General features: G+C 40.2%; 1 pseudogene; it reads right to left on the reverse strand.

Moving 5' to 3' along the window:
* Window positions 1-13,094: 13,094 nt before the first annotated feature.
* On the reverse strand, window positions 13,095-13,596 carry LOC138989507 (dihydrofolate reductase pseudogene; annotated as a pseudogene).
* Between the last annotated feature and the right edge of the window lie 6,312 nt (window positions 13,597-19,908).

A 19,908-nucleotide genomic window follows, 5' to 3' on the forward strand; every position in this document is an offset into this window, starting at 1 on the left:
TGAACACCCAGGGCTGATCTCCTTTAGAATAGACTGGTTGGATCTCCTTGCAGTCCAAGGGACTCTCAAGAGTCTTCTCCAACACCACAGCTCAAAAGCATCAATTCTTCGGCGCTCAGCTTTCTTCACAGTCCAACTCTCATATCCATACATGACCACAGGAAAAACCATAGTCTTGACTAGACAGACCTTTGTTGGCAAAGTAATATCTCTGCTTTTTCAATATGCTATCTAGGTTGATCATAAATTTCCTTCCAAGGAGTAAGCATCTTTTACTTTCATGGCTGCAGTCACCATCTGCAGTGATTTTGAAGCCCCCAAAAATGAAGTCTGACACTGTTTCCACTGTTTCCCCATCTATTTGCCATGAAGTGATGGGACCAGATGCCATGATCTTCGTTTTCTGAACATTGAGCTTTAAGCCAACTTTTTCACTCTCCACTTTCACTTTCATCAAGAGGCTTTTTTGAGTTCCTCTTCACTTTCTGCCATAAGGGTGGTGTCATCTGCATATCTGAGGTTATTGATATTTCTCCCAGCAATCTTGATTCCAGCTTGTGCTTCTTCCAGACCAGCATTTCTCATGATGTACTATGCATATAAGTTAAATAAGCAGGGTGACAATATACAGCCTTGATGTACTCCTTTTCCTATTTGGAACCAGTCTGTTGTTCCATGACCCATTCTGACTCTTGCTTCCTGACCTGCATATAGGTTTCTCAAGAGGCAGGTCAGGTGGTCTGGTATTCCCATCTCTTTCAGAATTTTCCACAGTTGATTGTGATCCACACAGTCAAAGGCTTTGGCATAGTCAATAAAGCAGAAATAGATATTTTTCTGAAACTCTCTTGCTTTCTCCATGATCCAGCGGATGTTAGCAATTTGATGGGACCATTGGCCAGTGTTTTTTTTTGAAGAATTGAAAGAACTGGACGGAAGTGAAAATACTCTGTTTGGAGTTCAAACAAGATGTCATATTAATAAACATTTACCCTGTCTCGTTCTTCCCTCTTTGACATTTGAGGCCATAATAAGGTCTGTTGGGGGGGAGCTTTAGGTAGGATGAAGGAAAAAATTATGAAAACCTCTTTATCTCTTTTTCCTGTTTATTTAAAAAATATGTGAAATTTTAGCCAAGAAATACATTACATGGTTAAATACTCAAATACTCTACCAAGAGCTAGAATGACAAATGGCATCCTCTGGCTGTATCCCACCCTATTTCCAAGTTCAGCTCACCCTACTTCCAAGTTCAACTATCCTAGAGCAACACTTTTCAACTCTTTTTAACTGTTCCATTTGTCATTTACTTCTCTGTTTCTAAGTAATATGCCTATATTGAAATTTCTAGATTTATAAATTTGTGATGTTGTTTATTGACTTTCTGTAATGAAGATGAGGGAGCAGGGTGGTATGTCATCCATTTATATACCAGCCCCCTTCCCTTTTCCCCATCTTCAAATGTGGCCCCCTTATACCCTTCTGGTCAAGTTTGGGTTTGCCGTTCTCTGGGCCATTTTTTGACTCTTCTGGATTCTCTTCAACTCTCTCCTGCCTTGGATTGCTCATTCCTGAATTTGATATTTTCTTCTTCCTTTATTGACTTCCTTGTTTATATTTCTTGGTTGCTTCCTGAGAACAGGCACATCTGAGATATTGCATGCCTGAACATTTCTTTATCCTACTTTTATGCTTGACTGAAAATGTGTCTAGGTGTAGAATTTGCTAAGATGAAGATACTATTCAATAGAATTTTGAAGGTATTTTTCCATATTACTGTGAAGGAGCTCTGGTGAAAAGAATATTATGTGTTCATCAAATTTATTTCATCTTCTTTGTGGGCAAGACTGCCTCATTTCTCAGCCTTGTTTGCAGTTAGGTCAGAGCCATGAGACTGAGTTATGGTGGAGTGTGGTGGGAGTGATGTGCCTACTTCAGGCTCGCCCTGTCTTCCAGGCTGTCTCTTTCCCATCCATGGTGGTCTTCCAGGCCACACCTCAAGATGATGTTGTCACAAGATGGACCCTCTGTCCCTTAATGATAGCAGAGCCCTGCCCTCAGCTTCTGCTGATGGTAAGTGATTTTATTATGTTCAGCCACTGAGACCTGGGGACTTTTGTTAGCTAATCTGATTAATATGCAAATCCTGTGTCATTCTGATTCTAGTTCCTTCTTATGTGACTTGTTTTCCATGTGACCTATTTTTCTCTTTGGAAGATGGATGGAAAGAACACAGCATGGATACAACATCTGAGCACATGCCCAAAGGATTAGTAGGAGTCTGCTGGGCAGAGGGAGCTGTATAAGGTGGGGCACAGCAGCGGGGTGGTGTAATAGAGTCTGTTTGAAGAACATTGAAAAGTCTGCACAGGAAGTCATTTGTTCATTCATTCATCCATTCTTCAAGTATTTATTGAGTGTCTATTTGCTGTCAGATATAATACTGCATGTGTGCGTGCTCAGTTGCTTCAGTCCAACTCTTTGTGACCCCATGGACTGTAGCCTGCCAGGTTCCTCTGTCTATGGGATTTTCTGGGCAAGAATGTTGGAGTGGGTTGCCATGTCCTCCTCCAGGATATTGTCCCAATGCAGGGATTGAACCCGTATCTCCTGCATCGTAGGCATATTCTTTACCACTAGCACCACCAGGGAAGCCCCAGATACAATACTGCTGCTGCTGCTGCTGCTGCTAAGTCGCTTCAGTGGGTAGAAAAACAATGACCCCTATGGATTAGTGGTAGAAGTAGAAACGTAAAGAAAAGTTTAAAAAATATTTAGATACTGTCAGAGAAATATAACATAGTGGTTAAGGGCATGGGCTCTGGACACAGACTGCCTAAATTCAAATCCTAACTCCATTACATTTGTCTGTGTGACCTTGGGCAAGTTACTTAACTCCAGTTTTTTCACATGTAAAATGGAGATATTAACATTATAGCAATATTCTTGTTGTGAGGGTTAAAGGAGACAATGACAAGAAAGTGTTTAATATGTATTGAACAGGGAGTAAGACTAAAAACATTAGCTGTTATTATTATGTGTGAATAGAGGCTGATGCTAGGAACTTTTATAAGCTAGGTCAAGCCTGTCCGGACCCAGGCTGTATCCTGTAGACTTAGAGATTATTTCAAAGCAGAGATGAACGAGAGACTCATTTTTAGTGCCTTGTCATTCTTCTTGTCTTACAAAACTCAGTTTCAAGCGAATAACAATTTTCCTAAACTCTTGTCAGCCCATTACATGGCTACACTGAACAACAGGCTTGGGGCATATTCACAAGTTCCTATTTTTATTAAACTGACACTGGCACCAAAGTTCATCCTTATTTACTAGTTTTGATTCCTCAAGGCCAGAGTAAGTCAATGTGAGTCAAATTGTTTCCTTTCATAATGTTTCTTAGGCTACTTGTGATTTGATTCACTGCATGGAGACATTTGAATGCATAGTCATAGAACCACAGAACGTCAGGGCTGGAAGGGGCTTCAGAGACACTCATGCAAACCCCTCACTTTGCAGATAAAGACTGAGGGTACTGGTTTATTTTCCTACTGTCAACAGTGTTCCTGGCAGTAACTGTTAGTGTTTGAGGGTGATAATCGTGACTTTCTCCTTGCTCAGAGCTTTGGATTAACAGATAAGACACAGGAATCTGACAGGAGGAGGTACAGATGCTGACTTTCCTACTGAAAGGGGTTAAATTAGAGAGCAGGCCTTGACCTGGCCTTTGCTCTGACTCCAACCAACACACGGGACAGGCACTGATGGTTGTCTACTCGACACCAGTAGGTGCCCTGTCTCGTCAGCAGAGCTGGTCTTCCACTGTAGAGGCTGGAAATGCCAGGCACTCCCATTCCCAGCCTTCCTTACAGTAAGGACATGATCGTGTGGCCTGATTCTGGCCAATGCGATTAAAGCGGAAACTGGCAGGAAGTGTTGGTAAGACCTTTCCTCTCTTAAAAGAGAAATGCTGTGACAAGGTACTTTCTTCTTCTTATTCCTCCCCAGCCTGATGTTTTGTTTTTGGACACTGTTGCCTAAGGACACTAAGTTTGGAGTTGGGGCAGGTCATGAGGGCAGGCAGGTCAGCATGCTGGGGATGGCAGACCAGGCAGATGGGCAGCACCCAGGTCCTTGATGACAATGTTAAGCAGCAACACCAATGCTGGATCACCCTGACTCTGGGCTTCTTGTTACTTAAGCTCAAGTATGCTTATGACACCTTCAGTGTCTTGTTATTTGCAGCCAAAACCATCCCAATTGATAAATCTACCTGAACTCTAAACCTCCAAGATTTTGAGTCACCATATTTATTTTCCAATCTCATCAGTCGATCAGAAAAGAAACACAGGTGGGGTGTAGAGTAGAGAGACAGAGGCATGAAGCGTTCTACCCATCCTTTTCTGCCCACTGCAGACAAGTGAGAATGGGAGATAAGCATCTCTCCCCACCCTGATCTTACCATTGGAAATTAGAGTCTAAAAGACAAGGGTCTTCTAATTTTTGAAGAGTTAGATCCATGATTTTACATGATGAGCAGGGCTGAATTGAGAGTGAGTGTATTCTGATAGCAGTTCTGAGGCTTCACACTTTGGGCTCAGTCTTCTACAGGCCTCACCGGTCTTCAAGGCAGTGCAAAAAACAGCACCAACAGCAGTGTTAGGCATGCCTGAAATACGCATCTTGTTTCCAGAGCCTTGGACATGAACAATTCAGAAAGGATGAACCTAACGACCACATCTTTGAGGCACAGTAATTTCATTATGAAGTTTCCTTTTTTACTTTTGCCCCTGAGGGGAGAGGATTATTAAAATTATGTCATTACCCATCAGGCTGTCAGAAAAGCCCAAACTCCTTTGTCCAAAGAGAGCTGCTGAACAGCAGAAGTGATCGAAGCAAAGAGCTGGCTGCCAATCAAATCTGGTTTCCATAGTCTCCACATTTCTTTGATGAGACATTTCAAGCTGCAAAGAAGGAAAATGTTTTTTCCTTTCCAAGTAATTGAAGTTAGTTATAAAACTCAGTCAAACAGATCACGGTGCCAAGGAGTTCCAAGAAGCAGATATGTGTGCCCTGCCTGACCACTCACATGGAGGACTCTGTTCCGATTGTTGGGGGGTGGAAGCCATCAGGTTACTGTCCTGTTATGGGAAAGAAGATAATGGGAAGGGCCCTGCTCCCAGGGCCTAATCCTTCTAGAACTTCTTGTTGCCTGTGTAAGTTCACAGCCTCTCATGTGGACCCCACTCTGCACCAACTCAAAGCGTTTCATGGTGACACCTGCACTCGTCCACTGAGCTTTCATTTAGAAATTGAAAGGCAGATCTTATTGGATTGACTGTTTGCTTTTCCAGAGATACTTGCCAAACTTTAATGGAAGCTAAGTTTTGAGTTGGGAAAAAGTAGGAATAACTGATATTTGGTGTTCTCCACAAACATTCAGTTCTCATTCAGTTCAGCATTTATTGCTTACTCTGTAAGGCACTGGGGTTGGAAGATTGAACAGGAGAGTGATGGGGAGCTACTAGTAGGGGTTGAAGACAAGTGAACTGTTCATGAAAGGAGCTGCAATAGGGGAGGCATGAGGAATGATGAAATCACATGTCTTGGGTGCCCATCTCAGACTTTGAGGCTCAGAGAAGGCTTCCTGAAAGAAGCTAGCAGTGAAGCCAAGTCCTAAAGGATGAACAGGGGGTGAGGCAGAGGTAGGGGTTGGGGAGAGGAAAGGGCAAATGTGATGACCAGATGGGAAAGAAGGTGGTCCTTGGCTCATGCAGAGAGACCTGAACTTGAAATGAGAATGGGGAGGGGCTAAGGAGAGAGCTTTGTTAAAGAGCTTGTATTTTGTCTTGGGTGGCATGAGAAGCAGTGATGAGTTTAAACCAGAATGAACAAGTCGTATTTAGACTGACATTTAGAAAAGATCTTCCCAGGTACAGTGAACAGAAAGTCAGAGGCATTAGTAAGAAGGGTCTTCAAGGGTTTTGAATTAGGAAACTGAGTCACAGGGTATTTAGGAGATAAAACTGATAGAACTGCACATGTTGGGGGGTAGGGGTGCAGGGGGTGGGATTGGGAGGTACTTAGAATGAATCTCAAAGGTTTCATTTCAGAGATGGGAAATGACAGACGAAGTGGGTGGGAAAGACCCTACGGAGAAAGATAAAGAACTTTGTTTGAAACATAATGAAGTTAGGATGTTTCTGTGACATCAAATGGGCTTCCCAAGTGGCGCCAGTGGTAAAGAATCCACCTGCCAATGCAGGAGACGTAAGAGATATGGGTTCCATCCCTGGGTTGTGAAGATCCCTTGGAGGAGGTCATGGCAACCCACTCCAGTATTCTTGCCTGGAGAATCCCATGGACAGAGGAACCTGGGGGGCTCTGGTTCACAGGGTCACAAAGAGTTGGACATAGCTAAAGTGACTTAGAACGCACTCATGCATGTGACATCAAATAGAGAGATCATGTAGATAGTAAGGAAATCAACAAATGGTATTAGATGTTAATGTACTTAATAATTTGAGCTTCCCTGATGGCTCAGACAGTAAAGAATCCACCTGCAGTGCAGGAGACCCAAGTGCGATCCCTGGGTTGGGAAGATTCCCTGGAGAAGGGAATACACTTAATATTCAGGCTGCTTCAGCTTCATATTTGGGGCGTTAGTTTGCTTTATATCCATGGCTTGTTAACTCAGAATCATGGGTTTGAGACTCTTTATTCAGCTCTTAAAAATCTCAAACTGCTTCTCTAATCCTTGGTCAGCATTTTGCAAAGGTGGGTCCCTGGTTCCAAGAGACATCTAGGACCCAGGCCCACGGCTACAGAGCGAATTGGGTCTCAGGTGTGCCTTTGATATACTGCTGTTCACTCTACCATAGCCACCATGGCCTCAAGATCTTATATTGTACTTTCCTTCTCCTCAGGCTTTGCCTGTCCAGCTTATCTTTTAGACTGGTGATTTTGCTTTTTCAAAGCCCATTATTTATTATTAAATTCTTCTATTCCCTTGATAATTTTAGCTTCCCATCTCTGGACTTGATTGTTCACTAAATGTCAGGGCCATCTCTACTTAGAAAAAATTTCTCCCCATAATTTATTTTGATGTGAGCTCTTCAGCAAGGTTAAGGTAAGAAGCAGTGATTCAGTCAGGCAGATTAGTGCATTTCTAAAGACTGAGACTCTCAAATCAAGTAATTAGGCTCAGCAGATCAGAAATCGGGTTCTAGATAAATAAGTGTTTTGATAAATTCTGAAAAAAAAAATCATCTCTTTAATGGACTCCTTGCTGCTTTAAGCTTTGAAATTTCACATGCATCAGCTGCACGGGCTCAGCCAGCAAGGCCTCGGATGTTGCCATAAAATTGATGTAATGATCCCTCACTGTAGGCCCAGGTTTCTCACTGGAACAGCCTAAAAAGGTGGCTAAACCAGGCGGATATAGGAAAAGGTGGTCAGAGCTGAATTTGAATCCCAGCTCCATCACTGACTAGCTGGAAGGCCACGGTCAATTTAACTTCTTTGGGCCTCAGTTTCCTCATCATAAAGGTAGATAATAATACTTCACAGGATTGTTGTTGCTGTTGTGAGAATTAATAGTCATGCCACATGAAAAGGGTTTGGAAGGAGTTCAGATAATTTTTTCTTGCCACTGGGTATCACCATCTATGCTTTAGACCTGTGCCGTTCATTATGGTGTAAGTAATTCATCAGCACTTGAAACGTGGCTGCTTTGAATTGAATGTTCTGTCAGTTATGCATATCGATACAGATTAGACCAAAGACTTAGCATAAGAAAAGGATGTAAAAAGAGTATGGAGTATTTCATGAATAATGTTTTATAGTGTTTGACGTGAAGTGAAAGTTGCTCAGTCAGACTCTTTGCGACTCCATGGACTATACAATCCATGGAATTCTTCAGGCCAGAATTCTGGAGTGGATAGCCTTTCCCTTCTCCAGAGGATCTTCTCAACCTAGGGACTGAACCCAGGTTTCCCACATTGCAGGCAGATTCTTTATAAGCTGAGCCACCAGAGAAGCTCTTCATGTTAATTATATGACAATATCTGGTTCAATTTTATTTCTAGCACTTAACACACTGGAATTAATTATTATAATTAATTTTACCTTTTCCTTTTGTTTTCTTAATATGGCTACTAGAAATTTAAAATTGCATATGTGGCTTGAATTCTCCTGCTATTGGACACCTCTGTTTTGGACATAGGACTTATCCTTAAAGGACTTCTAACATAGCAAAGCACTCACCAGCTGGTGTCTCTCTTCCAGTCTATCTCCTCACTATGCCCACAGGATCTTTCTGAAGCACAGAATGTTTCTTTCTGAAACTCCTCTTTTATGTTGGAAAAAAGATTGAGCCTTTCAGAATGCCTGATCTGCTACCATCCTCATTCCTGTCTATCCTCCTGAGCACTCTGCTCAACCATGATGACTCCTTGTAGCTTCTTGAACTCACCACATCCTCTTCCACATCTTTGTGATTCATTCAATGAATAGTTTTCAATAATTAGCTGTGAGCCAGGTAGTGTTTTAGGCCTTGGATAAATTGCAGTGAACAAGACAGATGAAAAGTCTGCTCTTTTAAAAAGTTTTTATTGAAATATAGTTGATTTACAATATGTTAATTTCTGATGTACAGCAAAGTGATTCAGTTATACATATACATGAATTCCTTTTGATATCCTTTTCTATTATGATTTTTCACAGGATATTGAATATGGTTCCCTGTGCTATACAGTGGGACCTTGTTGTTTATCATTTCTATGTTCACTACTTTGCATCTTCTGACCCCAAATTCCCACTCCATCTCTTCCCCCACCCCCTCGGGAGTCATACATCTGTTCTCTATATCTGTGAGTCTGTTCTGTTTCACAGATAATTTCATTTGTGTCATATTTTAGGTTCTACATGTAAGTGATACATGGTATTTGTCTTTCTCTTTCTTTGTATGATAATCTCTAGTTGAATCCATGTTGCTGCAAATGGCAATATTTCATTCTTTTTTATGGCTGAGTAACATTCCACTGAATATACGTACTATATTTTCTATTCATTTATCTGTTAATGGACACTTTGGTTGTTTCTGTTTCTTGGCTTTTATGAATACTGCATCTATGAACATAGGGGTCCATGTATCTTTGTGAATTATAGTTTTGTTCCAATATCTGCCCAGGAGTGGGATGCTGGATCATATGGCAACTCTAGTTTTTTGAGGAAGCTCTATGTTGTTTTCCATAGTGGCTGTACCAGCTTACACACCTACCAACGGTGTAGAGGTTTCCTTTTCTCTATGCCCTCTCTGGTAGTTGTTATTTGTAGACTTAAATGATGGCCATTCTGATCAGTGTAAGGTGATATCTCATGGTAATTTTGATTTGCATTTCTCTAATTATTAGTGACATTGAGAATCTTTTCATGTGCCCTTGGCTATCTGTATGTGTTCTTTGGAGAAATGTCTATTTAGGTCTTTTGTCCATTTTTTTGATTGGGTTGTTGTTGTTGAGTTGTATGAGCTGTTTTTATATTTTAGAAATTATTATTTTTGAAATTGTTGGTCACATTGTTTGCAAATATTTTTTCCCATTCTGTAGGTTTTTTCATTTTGTCTATAGTTTCTTTTGCTGTGGAAAAGGTTATAAGTTTGATTAGGTCCCTTTTGTTTATTTTTGCTTTTATTTTGATTGCCTTGGGAGACTGACCTAAGAAAACATTGATACGATTTATGTTAGAGAATGTTTTGCCTATATTCTCTTCTAGGAGTTTTATGGTGTTATGGCTTATATATATATGTCTTTAAGCCATTTTGAGTTTATTTTTGTGTATGGTGTGAGGGAGTATTCTACCTTCATTGATTTATATGTGGCTGTCCAACTTTCTCAACATCACTTGCTGAAGAGACGTTTTCCTATTGCATATTCTTGCTTCCTTTGTCAGATTAATTGGCTGAAAGTGTGTGGTTTATTTCTGGATTCTATTCTGTTCCATTGATCCGTATGTCAGTTTTTATGCCAATACCATGCTGTTTTGATTACTGTAGCTTTGTAGTATTTGAAGTCTGGGAGAGTTATGTCTCCTGCTTTGTTCTGTTTCCTCAGGATTGCTTTGGCAGTTCTGGGTCTTTTTGGTTCTATAAACTATTAGAATTATGTTTTCTATTTCTGTGAAAAATGCCGTGAGTAATTTGATAGGGATTTCATTAAATCTTTAGATTGCTTTGGGTCGTATGATCACTTGAACAAAATTAATTCTTTCAATCCAAGAGCATGGGATATCTTTCTGTTTCTTTGACTCATCTTCAGTTTCCCTTATTAATCTTACATAGTTCTCAGCAAACTCTTCAGAGTATTTCTGATGTGTTTTTAAAAGGTACTTTAAAAAAACATTCTCTTTTTGATATTTCATTGTTAGTGTAAAGAAAATGCAATAGATTTCTGTATGTTCATCTTGTATCCTGCCTGCTACCTTTCTGAATTTGATAATCAGTTCTAGAAGTTTTTGTGTGAAATCTCTGGGTTTTTCTCTATATAATTTCATGTCAAAAGAGACTGCTGTTAACTCCAGTGGTGGAGTCAGTGTGTGATTTCCTCTGCTGAAATGAATTCTCTCCCAACTCACTGGAGTCACCTCAACAGGAAGCCTAAGGTCACACAGGATCCTTTCTCCATTTTTATCACTGCACTTACCCCATTTAAATGGTATTTTTTAAGCTTCTGGTTCTTTTGATTTCCTAGCAGTAATACTTAAAATTAACTTCTTTATTTTTTCTTGATGCAGAGTACTTTTTCATTAAAAAGTGGACATATAATTGACATATGCCTTGTATTTGTTTTAGTGGTATGTAATGATGGCCTGATATATATGTGTATTGTGAAATGATTACCACATTAGGTTAGCATCCATCATTACACATAGTTACAAAATTTTTTTCTTGTGATTAGAACTTCAAACTTCTACTCTCACACCAACTTTCAAATATACAATAGTGTTGTTAACTATAGGTCATCATTATGAGCATTATAGCCACAGGATTCATTTATTCATCTTATAACTGGAAGTTTGTAACTTTTGACTACCTGCATCCATTTGCCCATCCTGTAAATAAAATGTTGATTTATTTTTTAATCAAACTTTTAATTTTTACATATTTGTAGATTCATTTGCAATTGTAAGAAATGATACAGAGATATTCTGTGTCCCATTCATCCAGTTTCCCTCAGTATTTTTTATACTTAAAACTGTAGTACAATAGTATATTGTCAGGGTATTCAGTTCGGTTCAGTTCAGTTGCTTATTAACATTGATATAATTACCCATCTTGCTTACATTTACCCAGTTTTACTTAGATTTCCCAGGTGGTGGCAGTGGTAAAGAACCCTCCTGCCAATGCAGGAGGTGCAAGAGACAAGGGTTTGATCTCTGGATTGGCAAGATCCTCTGGAGTAGGAAATGATAACCCACTCCAGTATTATTGCCTGGAAAATTCCACAGGCAGAGGAGCCTAGTGGGATACAGTCCATGGAGTTGCAAAGAATTGGACATGACTGAGCACATGCCTCAACTTATATTTGTGTATATGGGTATATTGATATTTAGTTCTGTGCAATTTTATTACATGTTTTGTTCATTTATTTACCACCACAGTGAAGAGAGGAGAAGGCAATGGCACCCCACTCCAGTACTCTTGCCTGGAAAATCCCATGGACGGAGGAGCCTGGTGGGCTGCAGACCATGGGATCATGAAGAGTTGGACACGACTTCACTTTCACTTTTCATTTTCTTTTTTTTTTTGCTGCATGCTTTCCCCACACATTAACATTTATTAGACATTTTGAGTTGATACATAAGTTGCTTCTTAGCAGTTTTTGGCATTTTTCAGTCATCCTTTTTTTTACTGCTGCAGATGTTACATTTTATAGACATATTAAATAGTTGTTATTAATCAACATTTGGGTTCTTTCCAGGTTTAAAACAAAATTTTGCAACAGATATTCTTGGACCCATCTCTTTGTTCAGGAATAATTTTTAGAAGTGGAAGCTCTGGGTCCAAACCCAGAATATTTTGAATTTTAATTGATATTGCTAACTTACACACTAAAAAGTTTGTACCAATTTATAATGAGGAAAATGCTATTTTTTTATATTAGTAATCTAAATCTTTGCTAATAAGATGGGTAAAACATGGTTTTGTTTCTAACTTACTAATTTTGGTTTCTAGCAATATTCATTCTCAATTTATTACCTTTTAAATTTTTAGCCATTATGCTTGATTTTAGATTATCCTTTTTTGTAAAGAGCAGCCAATTCTTGTTCTATCATTTTAACATCCTGTGAAATCTCACTGAAGGTCAGAAACAAAGTTTTTAAAGGTCTCAGATGTTCTCTTAACCATCAAAAGGTAGTCTTGTACCTGTTTATCACTATCCTTGTAGAATGGTCTGAGTGAACAGAATTTTTTTCAATAGTGTGATCTATATGGAGTAATTCTTAGTCCCTCTTTTGATCTAATTTAATAACTGAATGCTAGTTTTTCTGTTTATTGTCCATTTCTGACCTTTGAACTTACCCCCTAGCTCTACAGGCTCTGGTTTCAATTCTTGCCACCAGGGGACTCTCCCACTTTGGGCTGTCTTGATAAATATATTCTACCCTAGGTGGTGCTGGTAACCTATTCCTGGCCCTTAATGGGAATTCAGACAGTTATAGCAAGAAATGTTTTACAAATGGTATCTGATATAGTCTAGTTAAGATTAATGGGGAATATACAACTATGTAAAAAAACAGATAAATCATGAGAACCTACTATATAACACAGAGAACTCTACTCAATGGTCTGTGGTGATCTAAGGTAAGCAAATCAAAAAAACAGGGGATATATGTATATGTATAGCTTATTCACTTTGTTCTACAGCAGAAACTAACACAACATTGTAAAAGCAAGTATACTCCAATAATAATTAATAAAAAAGGTTAATAGGGAATAAAAGTACATTGCTTAGAGATAATCTAAAGTGAACAGAAGTCTCTACAACAAAAAATTTATAGTTTTTTTGTGGGGGGAGAAAGGCTTGAAAAAGATCAGAAAACATTTTCACATTAATTGTTCTTTTCATATACTTCAAATTTGTACTTAATGCCTTTTTCCTCCTGGACATCCAAAGGAACACCTGGATATTCTGGAAGAAGTTTATATTTTTCAAATTCAATTTCTGGGAAAAACGCATCACTTTCAAAATTCTTGCTTGATCCTTGTCACAAATAGTCTAACATGGCCTGGCTTGTTCATGGCTTCCTTATAAACAGAACTGCCTCCCAGTATCCAAACCATGTCTACTTTATTTTTTAATTCTGGATCTTCAATAAGTTCAAAGGCATCATCCAGACTTTTGGCAAGAAAATGAGCTCCCTTTGGAGGTTCCTTGAGTTCTCTACTGAGAACTATATTAATTCTGTCCTTTAAAGGTCAATTCTTCTCTGGAATGGAGAACCAGGTCTTCCTACGCATAATCACCACATTCTGTTTACCTTCTACTGAAGAGACTGTAGTCATTCTTTGGAAATACTGGAATTCATTCCTGAGCGGTGGCCAGGTTCCCGTTCTTGCCGATGCCCATGTTCTGGGACACAGCGACGATGCAGTTTAGCAGACGAACTATGACAGCGGGCAGGAAATACTTTCTGGCTAGCCGTGGACCCCGACCCCGGCACGGTCAGCAAGCTTGGCCTCACTTTTCACTTTCATGCATTGGAGAAGGAAATGGCAATCCACTCCAGTGTTCTTGCCTGGAGAATCCCAGGGACGGGGGAGCCTAGTGGGCTGCTGTCTATGGGATCGCACAGAGTTGGACACGACTAAAGCGACTTAGCAGCAACTTAGCAGCAACAGTGAAGAGAAGAACATTTCCACCATCACAAAAAATCCTACATTTGCCCTTCATAATCACATCCATCTCCTTCCTATCTCTGAGTCTCCTTAGTGAAAAGTGAAATTGTCAGTTGCTCAGTAATGTATGACTCTTTGCAACCCCATAGACCATAGCCTGCCAAACTCCTCTGTCCATGGGATTCTCCAGGCAAGAATACTAGAGAGGGTTTTCATTCCCTTCTCCAGGGGATCTTCCCAATCCAGGAATTGAACCTCAGTCTCCCACATTGCCAGCAGATTCTCTACCATCTGAGCCACCAGGGAAGCCTTGACCACTGGCAACTCAGTCTGTTCTCTGTCTCTAGAATCTTATCATTTCAGGAATGGTATATAGATGGAACCATATGATAAATATCTCTTTAGGGTTGGCTTTTTTCACTCAGCATGATTCTCCAGAGATTCATGAATTGTGGTGTGTTTGTTCCCTTTTATTGAGATATGATTCCATGACATGGATAGACCATAATTTGTTTAACTATTCACCTAGTGAAGGAAACCTGAGCTGTTTCCAGTTTGGGGCTATTATAGATTAAGCTGCCATGAACATGTATGAAAGGTTTTTTTGTGTGTGAATATAAATGTCCATGACTCTGGGATAAATGCCCTAAAGTACAACTTCTGGATCATATATCTGTTGGTTTATTTATTGCCCTTGCTAGATTTTGACTCTTTGGGGCAGGTTCTTAGCTCTGTTCATATTTGCATCACATTTACTTAGCATGTGTTTGACACATGGTAACAGTCAATAAAATATGGAAGGACAGAAAGAAGGAAAGAAGGGATAAAGTAAAGAAAGGGAAGGAAGAAGGAAATCTACCACTCTTAGCTGTTAGCTATTCCACTTTCCCAACATCATCTTTTTATTTTTAAATGAACCCAGTGACTCCAGTGCTGGACAGTGCCTGGCACATAGTAGTTGCTTGATAAATATGTGTAAAGTTATGTAACGAGAACTCTGGAGAGTAGAACAGCTCTCCACGTCTTCACTCTCCCATCACCCTGCTCCATCACTCAGGCACGAGCATGGGTGCACACAGACATATGCCCGTACTCTGGGGCTGTGATCCTAGGAACCTTTTTCTGGAACAAAGCCAAATAGCTAACAAATGAGGTGCTGTTGCTTCGAAACTTAACTAACAACAACCTTGGCCCTGTGCGACGGCCTAGGGAATCACAAATGAAGGATTTGGGGACCCAGCCGCTTTGTGGACTCATTCCAATGAGAATACAGGATACACTTGAAATAAAGAATGCTTCTTTGTGACTCATTAAGCTCCTCTCTGTTCCTTTCTATTAGGCATGTGTCTGCCATGCCCTGCAAAGCTATGACATTCAAAAGTGGAAGAGTCAGGCGGAAATAAAAACATTCCGCTTCAGCGCCTAAACCATGTGCCCCTTAATCTGAAATAAATCTGTGACAACTGACAGATACTTCTTTCAGACAGTTGTGGAGAAAGGCTTGACTTGTCCTAGTAAATCACACACAGGCTTCATTATTTTTAGTCTCGTTAAAAAAAATAGTTGCCATGGCAACTGCGCCATCATCTAGGGCAAATGTTATCTCTCTAAATCAATGAAATGAAGAGTCCCACAAACACCCAGTGCTTTGAAAGGAAGAAATGACTTTTCAATAAGACTCATTTCTTCAAGACTTTGCCATTCATCTACATTTGTAATCCAAGATCTTCTTCTCCATCTAAATAAGGGGTATTAAAAGCAGCATCAAACTTTGAAAAGTCCAAGGCTGACCTTGCTTGTATCTGTTTATAGAAAATTGTGAATTCTATCACTTCCTTGAAACACATAGCTTCATTTGTGGCTTTTTTTTACCCATCCTCAGGAGGCATCATGCTAATTAATTTGGCCCTTGGACACAGCACTGTGTATTCTGAGAGGACAATGAGGAGAAACGTATCAGAGCTTGCATGTCTTTTCTCAACTCTTAACAGATCATTGTAATCGATGAAGCAGACAGCTGAGTTCCTGGGGGCTCTCACTGAGTTACCTGTGGGGATGCCTATGCACTGGTTGGCTTAGTTACTTTGGCTCTATTCTTGGTCAGAACTGAAATTGTTTCAGAGTATTCATGAAGATTTCTTAATACATTAAAACTTGTTACTGTGGTACACATGAAGTATGAGATTTGAATCTTATAAATTAAATCTAATATGTCAGACTTTTTTCCTGCTTGCTCAGTCACTCAGTCGTGTCCAATTCTTTGTGACCCCCATGGACTATGGCCCGCCAGGCTCCTCTGCCCATAGAATTTTCCTGGCAAGAATACTGGAGTGGGGTGCCATTTCCTACTCCAGGGGATCTTCCCGACCCATGGATTGAACCCACATCTCTTGCGTCTCGTACATTGGCAGGTGGATACTTTACCAGTAGTGCCAACTGGGAAGCCCTTTTCCTACTTAAAAAGTGTTAACTTTAACGTCAGGTCACAGCACTATAGGCTGTGGGAAATCACAGTTGGTACCCACCTAAGTCTCCTGGTTTCAGGATGCTGAGAAGGTCTTCTAGCCCCCAAAGACTTTGCTTCCTCTATTTTCAGACTTGCATTTTTTCCACATTTGATACCTTTGAAATCAGGATATGCCTAATAATGAACAGACATAATTTTTTATTGGCAGCTTCTTTTTTCTTAGGGGTACACACAATGACAATGTGAAAAAAAAGAGTAAAACATTTATTTCCCGCTTATGAGGTGTCAAGCCCTGAGATAAACAATTTCTAGACATTATTTTGTAGAATGCTTACATAAACCCTTTGAAAAAGGCATTTTCAGTTTTGTGGAAAACTGAGATTCAGTGGGCTATGAGATTTTTCCAAGATCACAAGCTGGCAAGTATCAGAGTCAGATGAATACAAACCTAGATGTCTTTATTATAATATGAACCTTCAGATTCTCTACCTGACTTGCCCTCAGCTTGTTATATTCATAAATAATTTGCAAATCTTTAAGTTCTGGTGCTAGAAAGTGCCTCATAAGTCATCAGGTCTGACCTATTCATGTTGCAGATGAGGAAGCTGAGGCTGAGAGAAGTGACCTGCCCAAGGCAGTCACAAAAGAAGTTGTGCCACTGAGAATCAGCTTGGCTGAACCAGGGAAGAGAGTTACCAGGCTCTTGCAGTGTTTCCATCTCCTGCACAGACTGTACACTGCTGGTCCTCCCTTGTCCGGGACTGCCCACTCTGGACCAGGCCTCAGCCCTTCAAGATGCTGACACTCAGCTCCTCCCTCCTCTGTTGTCATGCTCCCCTAGACCTCAAGATGACTGCTCTCCTACCCCCCTGTTCCCTGCTCCTTACCCCCAGGAAACCTACATCTTGTGACTCATCCTCCAAGGTAACAATGAATGAAGTGAAGATAATGTGACAAGATGAGAGAAGATTCTCTTGGATCTGTGCTTGGAGACATTGCCCACATCTTTGCTGTATCAAAAGAATGACTTTAAAGGTGGGAACGTCAATGAAAATGGAAGGGAAGCCTGCAGATACAGATTCTGAGATGTTTTGTGGGTATCAGGGCCTTAAGTAACCCTTGAAATCACACAGCAACCCTCTCACTGCCTCTAGAGAGGCAGGTGGCATGGCACAGTGCATGGATGGCAAAAAAGTGGCAGCCATATGCCATCCCCTTTTCCTACACTCATGATGAAGTTGGTGGGCCACAGCTTTCTGTACTAGGAATGGATTCAGAGGCCTTTCTTTTCTTATTTATTTATTTAGTTTATTTTTTGGTGGTGGTGGGTCTTCGTTGCTGCAGGTGGGCTTTCTCTGGTTGCAGTGGGTAGGCTTCTCATTGCTGCGGCTTCTCTTGTTGTGGAGCACAGCAAGCTGCAGTAATTGCAGCGTGTGGGCTCAGAAGTTGCAGCTCGTGGGCTCTGGAGTGCAAGCTCGGTAGTTGTGGCACACGGGCTTAGTGGCCCAGTGGCATGTGGGATCCTCCCAGGGCAAGGATCAAACTGGTGTCCCTTGCATTGCAAGGCAAATTCTTATCCACTGGACCACCAGGGAAGCCTGAGGCCTTTCTTAACAGAGTGTTCCAGGTGGTACCTTCGATTGACTGCAGTTGATTACAGGGATGAAACAAACTGATTTGCCATCTCAGTGTTTCCGAAGGCTTTGGAGACCAGGAGATTACAAAATAACAGAGCCTCCATTTATCCCAATGGAAAAAGAAGACAATATAGTTTGATTTACATAACTGATATAAGATTTAGAGGTAACATATGCAAGAGCACTCAGTGACTATAAGTGGTCATTCTTATAAGGTCACTGCTGATGGGGAGCAAGCAGAACGCCACAGCCCAGCTGGAGAAGAAAGGCACTTCTTGGCCTCTCTTTGTTGTCTTTCCTTATCTTGTGACATCGCAGACCCAGGTATGTATGTTTCAGGTCTCCTCCAAAAGGACTGAACAGTCTCAGGTCAGGATGGCAGCTCACCACCCATTGGCTCAGCGAGTTAGGACAGTCACGTCAGGTCAGCAGTCTGTCCCTATAGTACCCCAGGTCTGCTTATGCTTCTCAGTCTGAAGGGCTGAAGAAAGTCCTTTGTTCCAAGCCTAGTTCGATTTCTATAAAATACATATGATAATCTGACTCTAGAGATAGGTATATTGATGATATAGTGATGGATTCACTAAGAGTTGTTATATATTTTGAAAAAAAATCAAACCCTTAATGAGTAGCAAGTCTATTTAAAGAACACCTTTCTTTGTTGAAAATAGAAATGTTTCAACTTTATTTGGAATCATATTTATTTAATGTGCACCTTAAATGTCTTGAAATATGTCATTATTAGCTATGATATATAAACTCCTAAAGGCTAGAAAGATGTCTGCTTCATTAATTTTTTTAGCGCACCCACAATAATGCCATGAACAATGAGATTTTTAATCCATTTACACGCTACAATTGCAGATTGGAGTATAAACTGTGTCTCATACTCATAAAGAATGCTATTTCATTCTTAGTTTAAACTTTAAGAACCAGAAATCAAATGAAGCAGTTCTATTACAACAGCATTGAATATCCTTACATGCAGCACAAATGGATAATTATTGGTTTATTTTAATTTTTAAAGTATCAGTACTAACCAACTTTCTATGAGAGAAGCCTGCCCAAGTAGGAAATGTGAAAGATGCTGAAAACTACATGGAAAAAATAAAAAGTCATTTTAAGTCCCTTGCTGGAAGATAATCGTGTTGAATACCTTAATATTTGTTTCCTGTGTGATTCATTTTAAGGTGTTATTAATATGCTCTAATACTTAATGCATCTTAAGACATTCAAATGTTTCTTACCATGATTTCCATCCTTTCAGTTAGTGATCCCATGTTCTTCCCAGGAAGAATTATTGTTTTTTTATCTTTCAATGCATTGAAATGTGTTATGAGTTAAAGGAAAGAGTGCTGTGAGCAGCTGGTGACTGCCTCCTATTGAGAAGGAAAGTTGTGATTACTGCAAAGGAAAATCTAATCCATCTTGCCCCAGTGCACTTGGTCTTCCAGAGCCAGGTGAACTACCTTTGACTGTTTCCCCAGGATTATGTCACCCACCAAGGTAACTTTCTTTTTCAATAGGCGATGTTAAGAAACAAAACAACACCCTTTAAGTTAATCACTTTTGGAAAATAGAGAACGGCTTTATATTCCAAGGCTTTGATGTGTTTAGTGGTTCCTGTAAGGCTCTGCCTCCCTTTTCATTTTGATTGACAAGACCTTTCCTATATATTTGAGCAATCAAGCAGCCCAGTCACAGAGGGTAGAGGCATTTACCCAGAGCAAACTTGTACCACTCACTGCGACTTTCCAAAATCTTGAGTACAAGTTTCAGCTTTACAGGCGAGTCAGCTCCAGTAAGATCAGGTAAGTGCTTCTCCATACAGGAACTTCATTCTGCCTGAGGGTAAGTCCAGAGAGCCTTGCTAAGGTGACAGGTCAGAAGTAGGAACTGGGAGATAAGTT

Source organism: Bos mutus, chromosome 10 (assembly GCF_027580195.1).
Source record: "Bos mutus isolate GX-2022 chromosome 10, NWIPB_WYAK_1.1, whole genome shotgun sequence".
Classification (NCBI taxonomy): domain Eukaryota; kingdom Metazoa; phylum Chordata; class Mammalia; order Artiodactyla; family Bovidae; genus Bos; species Bos mutus.